Source organism: Camelina sativa, chromosome 5, assembly GCF_000633955.1.
Source record: "Camelina sativa cultivar DH55 chromosome 5, Cs, whole genome shotgun sequence".
Classification (NCBI taxonomy): domain Eukaryota; kingdom Viridiplantae; phylum Streptophyta; class Magnoliopsida; order Brassicales; family Brassicaceae; genus Camelina; species Camelina sativa.
In genome coordinates this window covers 21,743,653-21,753,101 of record NC_025689.1, presented here as the reverse complement: position 1 = coordinate 21,753,101, position 9,449 = coordinate 21,743,653, and positions in this window count along the sequence as shown.

Sequence of the window (9,449 nt, the reverse complement as noted above, 5' to 3'; positions counted from 1 at the left end):
GTGATTTTTGAAACCAGGAGGTACAACAAAGAGATGCAAAGACTAAGGATGTGTGATTTAAAAGGTGCAAAATTTAATGGATTTGATTTTTGAAACCAGGAGGTATAACAAAGAGATGCAAAGACTAAAAGGTGTGATTTAAAAGGTGTAAAAATTAATGGATGTGATTTTTGAAACCAGGAGGTACAACAAAGAGATGCAAAAACTAAGAGGTGTGATTTAAAAGGTGTAAAAAATAATGGATGTGATTTTTGAAACCAAGAGGTACAACAAAGAGATGCAAAGACTAAGAGGTGTGACTTTTGAAAGATGGGGGTGCGACGAAAAGACACGATAAATAATTTTAAACCGTTGGATTAAAACTGTAACTAATCTCATCCGTTGGATTAAAAGTTGACACAAAAAAGTGGGTTTACTATTATATATAGATAATAATACTATAATTCACATTATATAGAATTTTCTTTATTTATAGCTGGTTATCGTAATAGGATGAATGCCAATAGTTTACTAGATTATCGAGATGAAAATGATAAATGTTCAGAAGTTCAGAGTTTAGAAAAAATTATTGTTACTATTCTTCATGGTGATGATGAAATCGAATAAGATATTAAGGTACCTTTAGAACTAATTATACGTAAAGAAACAATTATCACATCTATGACTCTTTATAATTTTTGGATGAGATTTGAGAAGACAACACCAAATTTTTTTGATGCAATGAGAAAGATTAGAGATGTGCATTAGAATGTAAATTCAAAAATGAGTAAACAACAATAGAATCATATTTCACTAAATTTTCTTATATACATATATATATATATATATATTTAGTTTATATCATTATTAATTTATGATATTGCTGAGACCATATTTTTACATATGATTTCCAAAAAAATCATTATCTTATTATTTTATCAAAATGTGTCATTTTTTATAATGGTCCAACTCAGGACCTGAATAATTTATTAATATATAGCGAGTATTAATTTAAAGAGTATTAACTTATAGAGGTTCTACTGTATTTTAGTCTTAATAGGTTGCTTAGGGACACACAGAAACTATATATACATTTTTAGAGACATTTAGCAAATAAATCCTGAAGTTGCAACCTATTTACAAACATGCCATTAGCATTAATTATTAATTTGTTTTTATTTAATTAATTAATATTAAGTTTTGATTTTTGGAAACAAGATTTCTTATCCTAATAAAATTTCCAAAACAATCAGAACCACTCCCTTTAACATTAAATATTAAGTTTATAATTAATTTAATTAATATTAAGTTTCCAATTTTACAAAACAATATTTTCTCCATACAGACATTTCCTAAACAATCAGCCTAATCAATAAACAACAAATGTTTTTAAAACCGGATCGGAAGGTGAACCGGAAGTCTTTTGGGTTGCTGAGTCAATTAGTCAGACCGGTTGAACCACTGGTTAATTAGTTTATTGGTTTGTTTATATTTTATGAATATAACATCCACTTTTCTATAAATATCTGAACAAAACATACATAGTTAAGTATTAGTGGTCGATATAACATTCATACTTTTTGTATACGTAGGAATTCTATACTACTAACAAAATACTTTCTAATTTTTATACTAACTAATATGTCTATATTTGTAAGATTTTACATTTTTAAAAAAAATACAAATTAAACATTAGTTATATATATAGTTAATCTATAAATAAATTACATTTTTAAAGAAAACAAAAAAATAGCTACGCGATGTACCGCAGGTGAATAGCTAGTTCCTATTAAATTGGAATTTTCAATTTTGTCTTCCCCTCAGCAAACCAGTCATATTGTACAAAATTCCAATTGAATTACTTTGGTTTGTACAAACAAAACAAAAAATTCGTCGGTTTGTCTCATACTCACTAGCATTAGTTGTCTTGAAGCATCTATACTATAAATTGGAGAGTACACTTACCGCTTTTAAAAAAAAAAATAATATATATCCATGTTGCCAAACAGAACCACTTGCCTACATTAAAAAAAAAAATTAAACTTCCCTAAAATGATGGTAACAACTATTAAAGAAATAAATGATTAACTTTTTTATAATTGGTTATAGATTTTGTATATATATTTTGATACGGATATAAAGCATAAATAATTAATTTTCAATATATTAAGTTTTCCAAATATTTTTCTAATTAAATTTAATTAGAACATACTGTCACTATAAAAGAAAATTAAAGCCAACAATATAACAAAATGAAATTTTAAATTATTATAATAAAACGAAATTATTTCTGTTAATAATTCCTTGAATTTATATAGTTATTAAAATTTTATAAAATAATAAGAGATTTTCCAAAATTAATAACATACCAAAAATGTAACTTATTATTTAACAAGATTTCCATAACAAATGAATCTAATTAATTTTGAATAGTATTTATGAAAATAAATTAAATTAAATTTAAAGAGATGATTTATTTCAAGAAATATTGAAGTAAAAACAGTAATTATTTACCAAATTTCTAAAATTTAGGGATTATTTCTAAAACTAACCTTATATATTTACTCTCATTGGTTTAATAGGAAAATCTAGACAATTAATTCAAAATCTAAATCTAATTATCCATATAGATTCAAACATATTGCTTATGCATTAACTGAAAACTAAATAAGTTATTAAGATATTTAATATAGATTTTTTAGTTTTAAACGTAAAGGTAAAAATGTTTACTCTTTCGAGCTTATAAATAGAGTAATCGACCTAGCATTCACATATCATATACACCACTCTAGCACTATTTTTGTTTGTATCTCTCTTTTTTTCTGCAAAAAAAAAAGTGTCTTTGTATTAAGTTTGCATAATATACCTTGCTAACATCTACTATATTCTTTTTTTAGTTCACCAATACTATGTTCTATGTCCAGTTTATGATTTTTGATTATTATGATTTGTTAAATTTATAATTTTCTGTTGTGTATATAAGCATATACAAATCAATATCTTTTTCGAAAGCATACATTTTTCTACCTAGAGATTGTATATAAAGGAGGATTGTAGTATGAACGGGTGTTCATCCAATTGACATAGCATCTGCAAAATAAAAAAATTACATTTGGTTGCTTAAAAGAAGTCCACATTTTCTATATGAACCCGGTAAGTCACAAAATTCTATATTAGTGTTTGTTTTCTTCAGTTTTTTATATATATTTATTTAAGAAACCTCTGTAGGAAATTCTTATTAGAGTATGTAGTTGAACTTTGCATTAACATTAATTAACTTTTGAAACCAGCAAATACAACAATGGGTACGTATACATAAACTATATAAGTACAATTAATCTTCCATGACAATATTGTAATCAGCTGTATGTATTAAATTATATTATTTTCTTATTTTTCCAAATATATAATGTTAACAGTCTTTATTAAAATAGCACTATAACTTGGGATGTATGTGGAAAAGAAAACAAAAAACACACATGGCAGTTAAATTTTATAACATGAGCACCTTAAAAGTTTTTTATAGTCTTTTAAGTCATGGTCACCTTGAATTTCTAACGAATGTTTCAAGGTAACGATCAATCATAGTATAATTCATAGTATAAAACTTTCTAATCCAAGTCTTAAAGTACTGATTAACAGTTTAACACTCAAACACCCAAGTATTCATAAACCAAAATGACAAAATTTTGGGTTAATGACGTTATACTATATAAATATGTTTACACATACTAAATACATAATTCTAATTCTTGACATGTTCTACTAAAGATTTAAATACATTTAATTTTTTCAAATAAATCATACTATTTTCAATTGAACTAGCATAAGTTCAAAATAAAATAAAAATAAAAATACATAAAATTTGTTCAATAACAGTTAAAACTATTAGAAAAACATAATCTAATATAGGTGAAACATATATAAAATAGTAAGAATAAAGAAGTCAATTAATTTTGTAATATTTTTATTAAAACATATGATATATAGATATACTATGAATTATATTTATGTTTATTTCATAAGGGAGTTCGAGAATTTATGTTTTCGTCTGGTCCCCTCGCCGTGCTGTATTGAGACAGGAAGACTCGTTTTGCAGAAGGTGTTCCTGTTGCATCTGTCATAAGTATGATGATAACAACGATCCTAGTCTCTGGTTAACATGTAGCCAATCGAAAATTTGTCTCATATCCGGAATGTCCCATATTGGGAATGCTTTCTGCTATGCAACAAAAATTTGAGAACAAGTGTAGGACATAATGGAACATGACAAAACGAAAAGAGAGTTACGGTCATCCCTAAATATTTGTATTTGTTTCAAACGGGTTTTCATCACTATTAGCGGTTATATATCCAATTTGATAGTTCACAAATTTAATAGAATCTAACCAATCATTTATTTGATTTAGTTTGGTACCAGTCTAACCGTTATGTTGTTCCAAATTTTAAGATACTGGTGAAATCATTATTATTTTAAATTTTCAAACATTAATAAACCAAACCACATATCAAACTAAAATCTCAATTAGTATAAGTTTAATTATATATACAAAATAAATTTTGTTTATAAACATAACCCCGCACGTATGTGCGGGTCCGAACCTAGTAAAACTTTAATTGGCACAACTTATATTAGTGTGGTTTAAATAATTGATAAGCACAATTTCAATAGTTTAGACTGATTTATTCTGATATTTATAGGCCACACTAATTAATAAACAAGAATCAAGGGTTAACGTGTAGTACAAGTAAACAATGGTATAACACAACCGGGGTTGGAGAGAGGTCCATGATGAGACCTGTTTTTATATGGAGACACTGTTTGGAATTCCTCTGCCAGTAACCCCACCTTCACCGGTCGGAAACAGTTAAGTGTATGGCATCTTAACCAGACCAGTCATGTTCTTGAGATTCTCATCGTCGTTCCTCTCATCAATGTTCTTCTCTATCTCTCTTAATTTGAAGGTGGGAGAGGCAGAGGTGAGAGGACATTAACAATTACCCTCAGATAGTCAGATGATTGATGATGCGGAAGGGCTCGCAAACATGGAGAATCTTCAAAGCCATAACAACAGTGACATCTATGAAGCAAAGTTGAGGAGACATAACAACCTCTAGGTGTATATGGTTCTCAGGAGACACAACAACCTCAGTTCCAATTCGGAGGGAACCAAGCTTCGGTCACTTCTTGAACCTTCCTTCTCTAACTGGTTATGTCTTTTTTGATTATTATTCTAATATGATCGTGGCAAGCAAGGAGCCAGAGGCTGCAGAGCAACCGTAGGTGGTGGGAAGGATCACTCGTTCAAGAACTAAGGAGATGGCCAAGGAAGCTCATTCACTCATAGTTGACGGGTCATTCAACCTACCAAGGATCCAAGTCTTCAACATATCCACCTTGAAGACTTCACCCGGTAATGACGACTATGTAACTTAGGTGTGAAGTTTGTACTCTTTTTCCCATAGCTGAGTTTTGTCCCAATGGGTTTTCTCAACATGGTTTTTAATGAGGGAAATGGATCACTACGTCGAGTTATCTACAAATCATTACCAATGGGGAATAATGTACTTCTGTACTAGTACAAGTGACTTCTGTACTACTACAGGTCACCTAGACGTTTTGCTGTCTTCTTATTTCCTTAAAACGTCTTGTTGTTTTATTTTGAACTACCTATTGTTTGGAGTGTTGAGACTAGGGTTGATTATAAAACCCAATAGCACGCCTCCTTGTCTCTTCAGCGAAGAATGATGTTGTAACACGAATTGTTGATCTTTCTTCCTCAATTTGATTTTTTGAATGCGTTCTTGAATTCTGGGTTTCTAAACACTTTGTGAGATAGAAGCCCTTCACTTGTTTCGTTCCATACATCCACCTAAACATCTATCTCCATCAAACCATTGTTTTCCTCCTGCGAGCTTCGCACATCATCACCCAAAACCACCCAGTCATCATCACCTTCCATCCACATCACCTATCACTCGGTTATCAGCCTTCATTAGAGTACAATCCTAGGGGAAATCCTATCATGTGGTATCAGAGCCAACAATGTGCCAAAGGCTGAGCGAATTCTGAACCCTAATCTCTTGTGTTTTTGCTTAATTTCGTTTGTTTAGTTTTAGGGTTTAGTTTTTTGTGGTTCGTTTGAGTCTAGGTCGAGTGTTGTGAGTTTAGGATTTAGCTTGGTGTTGTTCGAAATTAGATTGCACTTAGGGTTTGGTATTGTTCGATTTTCTTATAGTCTTGCTCGACATTAGGTCTGCAAGTCGTGTTTTCTTGTTTAAGATTCAGAGTCTTAGAGTTTATTTTTGTTTCTCATTCAAAGAACAAGTTACTGCGAGTTTCTTCTTTGATTTGCAGGTACAATGGAGCTATCTCCAGAAGCTATGGAAGCTTTGAATCAAGCCATGTCTAAGCAAATAGCAGAAGCAAACAAGTTAATGTCTACTCAGTTTCAGCAACAGATGGAGCAGCTCAGTAACAAGTTTGAGAAACAGTTCAAGGACATAGCTCACGCATCTAGTGCTTCAGAACAGAGTTCTACAGAACCACCTAGTCCTAATGAGGCCCTTCGTTTAGCTAAAGGAAAGGCTCACTTAGGAACCTCTTCCAAGCATACACGGATTAGAACAGCTAAGTCACCTACTGGGGGAAGAGAGACTTGTTTCAATCAGAGGAGAAGCACTCAGGGTACAGAGAGAGAGCAACGCAGAACCGGCAGGGAACATATACGCCCACAACGAGCTGAACAAGTAGCTGGGCATCGAATCTACATTGAGTCAGATAGAGAGTATTCTGAAGAAGAAGAAGTTTCAGATCATAGTCAAGAGACAATGAGGAGAAACCGAAACAGAGATCATGGCAGGGATTATGATCCTTTGAGGCAGCAGCTGAAGCACCTTAAAATTCAGTATCCTTCTTTCCATGGAACCAATGATCCAGAAACTTATCTAGACTGGGAAAGGAAGATGGAGTCCAACTTTCAGGTTCAAGGTACTTTTGAGTTGAACAAGGTGAAGATAGCCATATCCGAATTCAATGGCTATGCTTTGTTGTGGTGGGAGCAGTTGGGGCTTACTAGACATCGACAGAGAGAGCCTGCTATCACTACATGGGAACAGTTAGTCACGCAGATGAGAAAGAAGTTTGTGCCTACACATTATCAGAGGGAGATTCTTAACAAGCTTAGGCGTCTCATTCAAGGCACTAAGTCTGTTAGAGACTACTATCAGGAGCTGGAAACACTTATGATCAGGGCTGATCTAAGGGAAAGTGAAGACATGGTTATGTCGAGGTTTCTTGGGGGTTTAAACAGAGAGATTCAAGACAAGGTAGAGTTGCAGGACTATGAGGATGTGCAAGAAATGGTACATAAGGCAGAGCTGATTGAATCGCAGATCAAGAGAAAGGGAGTAAGGTCTACATTCACGCCTAACATGTCCAAGCCGAGGGAGTTCAGCAAACCCGCCTTCACCAAGGACAGCAAACCCGTGACAGCCACAGTCAAAGAGGAGGTTAAAATCGACTTCAAGCCCAAGAGTAGTACCTCTACAAGTCATATTAGGTGTTTCAAATGCCAAGGAATGGGGCATTATTCCAGAGACTGTCCAAACAAGAAGATGTTTCTTCTTCAAGAAGGAGGAGAGATTGTGCCAGTAGACAGTTCAGAGAGTGAATCAGAGTCTGAACTCTGTGAAGAAGGTGAACCAGCAGTCATGGGAGAGATGTTGGTAGCACGCAGAGCTTTAAGTGTTCAGGTTCACCCAGATGATAGAGGACAGCGTGAGAACCTATTTCACACACGGTGTATGGTTCAAGACAAGGTCTGCACCTTGATCGTTGATGGTGGAAGCTGTACTAATGCAGCTAGTGAAGAGATGGTACAGAAGCTTAATCTCAAGACTACTTCACATCCAAGACCTTATCAGCTACAGTGGTTGAACAACAAGGGTGCTTTGACAGTTTCGCAGCAAGTAATGGTGAAACTAGCGATTGGGAAGTATGAGGATGAGCTGCTTTGTGATGTTATTCCAATGAAGTCAAGTCATATCCTTTTGGGAAGACCATGGCAGTTCGACAGAAGAGTGTTCCATGATGGTTACACCAACAAGCAAACGTTTGAGTTCAAAGGACGCAAGGTCACTCTTCTACCGCTTACACCCAGTGAAATCTACAAGGACCAGCTTCACATGAACCGCAAAGATACATAGAAAGTGTCTCACAGCCTGTACATCAATCACAGCGAGTTCAACAAGCTATTTGATCCAGAAATGACCACATTCATGTTTGTGTACAAGGAAACACTCACCAGTACTAAGTCAGCAGGAGAGCTTCCACGCGAGATGATAGAGATTATAGAGGAGTACAAGGATGTGTTTCCAGAAGAGATACCTCCAGGCTTGCCTCCAATACGTGGGATAGAGCATCAGATTGATTTGGTACCAGGTTCAGCTCTACCGAACAGACCAGCTTACAGAACTAATCCAGTAGAAACTAAAGAGCTTCAGAAGCAAGTAGAAGAGCTGATGAGTAAGGGACATATCCGAGAGAGTCTCAGTCCATGTGCAGTACCAGTATTGCTTGTACCAAAGAAAGATGGTTCATGGAGGATGTGTGTTGACTGCAGAGCTATTAACAATATCACAGTGAAGTACAGACACCCAATTCCGAGATTAGATGACATGTTGGATGAGTTATGTGGATCAACAGTCTTCTCAAAGATAGATTTGAAGAGTGGGTATCATCAGATCAGAATGAAGGAAGGAGATGAATGGAAAACAGCTTTCAAGACCAAGCAAGGGCTCTACGAATGGCTAGTCATGCCGTTTGGTCTCACCAATGCTCCTAGCACCTTCATGCGTTTAATGAATCATGCTCTCAAACCTTTCATAGGCATTTTCGTGGTTGTGTACTTCGACGACATACTCATCTACAGTAAAGGTCTAGAAGAACACTTAGAACACATCCACCAAGTTCTAAATGTTCTTCGTTCTCAATCCCTCTTTGCTAATTTTTCTAAATGTTCATTCTGTACTACTGAGGTTGTTTTTCTAGGCTTTGTTGTCAGTGCAGAAGGAGTTAGAGTGGACGATGAGAAGGTTAAGGCTATCAAGGAGTGGCCAACACCCAAAAACGTGGCAGAAGTCAGGAGCTTTCATGGACTAGCAGGGTTCTACAGGCGATTTGTGCAAGACTTCAGTACTATTGCAGCGCCACTTACAAAAGTTGTCAAGAAGGATGTAGGATTCAGATGGGAGGAAGCACAAGAGAAGGCATTTTCAACCTTAAAACAGAAGTTTATCTCTGCCCCTATTCTCTTACTTCCTGATTTTATGAAAACTTTTGAGATTGAATGTGATGCTTCCGGAGTGGGTATAGGTGTTGTTTTGATGCAGGATAGGAAGCCAGTAACTTACTTCAGTGAAAAGCTAGGAGGATCGACATTGAACTATCCTACATATGACAAGGAGCT